The following is a 1,962-nucleotide window of genomic DNA, read 5'->3' as shown; positions in this document are numbered from 1 at the left end:
GGAAATGTTCCTGCGATGGGAAAGGCGCGACCAATGAGCAGCGAGAGAAAACCTCCCCTTGCCTGCAGTGTGAGGCCACCGAACCATGAAATAAGGGGAAAGCAGAGACACAGCTTCTCGGGATTCTCCTTTATAAAAGATTTAGGGAATGTGTGTTGATAAAATGTCACTGAGCATTTTAGTTCGTTGTTGGTGGGTTCATGTGGGTAAAACTAACCACAACAAAAACTACACATCCTCATCTAAGTTCAACCTATAAAGATTAAAAAGAAATGCCTGTTATAATAGGAGTTACTCAATTATTACCATTGGTCTCATTAATAAGGAAGCGTTTGAAATCATCACAAGAAATAACAATTTAACTAAAACTAAGGGCATAATAAACTTTAAACATCAAAGTCTGTTTTTAGTTTTGTATTATTCATATTTCTTTTATTAATACTATCGATAATCAGGCAGCAGCAGCATCTCTCCAGGATTTCCACTCATGTTCCTGTCCGTCCTCGTGTTGCAGGTCTCGTAGGAATTCAACTCGCAACGCCGGCTTTCCTCCTTTCCTGCTCAGTTGACCCCGCTCACTTCACTGACTTCATTTCCTTCACGTTGCTGCCCTCGTCTTGGAGCGAGAGTCCCCGAAAGGATGTGGGGCACATCGCGGTGGGGAGAGCCGTCCAGCCGTGGCGTTTTATAGCCTCATCAAGGTCGCTATTTCACGCAGGGCGACCGGAGTGAAGCAGAGAAGTCGTGTAGAACCCCTAAGAGCCCAGGAGCCACAGATGAGTGTGTATGGGTCAACTGGGCCTGTCTCAGAACCTGGCAATAGTCAGTAATAGAATGCGGATTCACTTAAAGGAGTGTGCATTCAATCGTGAATGACTTAGAAATGATTCTAAGACACAACAGGAGCTGCGTTTCCACAGCGTTGGGGGTCATCTGGTAAAAAGGTCATCTTTCATCGCGGGCTAGACCTTCTGTTTGTTGCGTCGTTTCCTAATGCGATGATTAGGAACAACACTGATAATAGCGTTCCCAGCACCAAACAATGGACGGAAGCCCCAACATCCGCTTCACAGAAAAATGGCATTCATGTGCCTGCTGTGCTGCCTTCCTGAGGATACAGTAGAAGAAGCCGTCTAACACTTTAGCAGCGCCTATTAAATACGGAAAAGAGACCAGACACATGCACTCAGTCTATGGCTGTTAAATCTGACTGTGGTGTTCAAATTCTTCAGGTCTGTCTATTCTGTTCACTCTCTCATGTTAATGACATTTGATGTGGATTTTAGGGCAGAGGCTGGATGTGAGTCTCCCCTGTAGTGTAGTTGTAGTGATCAGGCTTTAACCTCAGCATTACGGCCAAACAATCTGCCAGTCTCCCATTAGGAGTCTGCTGCCAGTCTTTCCTCACCCGTTTTCTAACACTTCAGATCTCCTACTCTTGGGATTCTACCAAAACATTTGTACTGAGATGATGTGGGCAACCTACATCTGAGATCGCATCGCCTACAGTAAATGAAGTTGCTCACTCTGAACTGTAATGAGTTATTTATTTAGTTTGGGGGGTGGGGGGTGGCAACCAAGAGTTGATGTAGAGATGATCTAGAGATGGAGATTGGTTCCTTTTGAGCTCCGTTGCTTCGTTCCTTGGGGAGAGAGCAAATGGCAGCGTGGCACCAGGGAAGGCAGGGCGGAATATGAAGCTCCCAGACGAGTCCTGGGGCAAAGTCAGACGCAGCGAGAACACGTGAGGGCTCACGCTGATGGCGGTGGAACGCCGTTTTCCTTCAAGGGGCTAATATTTACGTGCTTATTACAGTTTGTAAAAAGAGGACTAATGGGGGAAACTGCAGTTTGTGCATGAAGACTGGAGAAGACTCTGGTCTAAACACCGAACCACACCAGCAGTTCATTCCTAATCATTTAAAATTCCCTCAAAACAGCAACAGCCCACCTGTTTTTGCA

At 45.9% G+C, this 1,962-nt stretch overlaps 1 protein-coding gene across 1 annotated transcript in view; it reads left to right on the top strand.

Annotated features, from left to right (window-relative positions):
* ets1 (v-ets avian erythroblastosis virus E26 oncogene homolog 1) overlaps nt 1-1,962 on the top strand; it is a 107,142-nt gene that overhangs the window by 67,179 nt on the left and 38,001 nt on the right. The window lies entirely within an intron of this gene.

This window comes from Betta splendens, chromosome 13 (assembly GCF_900634795.4).
Source record: "Betta splendens chromosome 13, fBetSpl5.4, whole genome shotgun sequence".
Taxonomy (NCBI): Eukaryota; Metazoa; Chordata; class Actinopteri; order Anabantiformes; family Osphronemidae; genus Betta; species Betta splendens.
The sequence above is the reverse complement of the archived record's forward strand: the minus strand, read 5'-3'. Positions and strand labels throughout refer to the sequence as shown.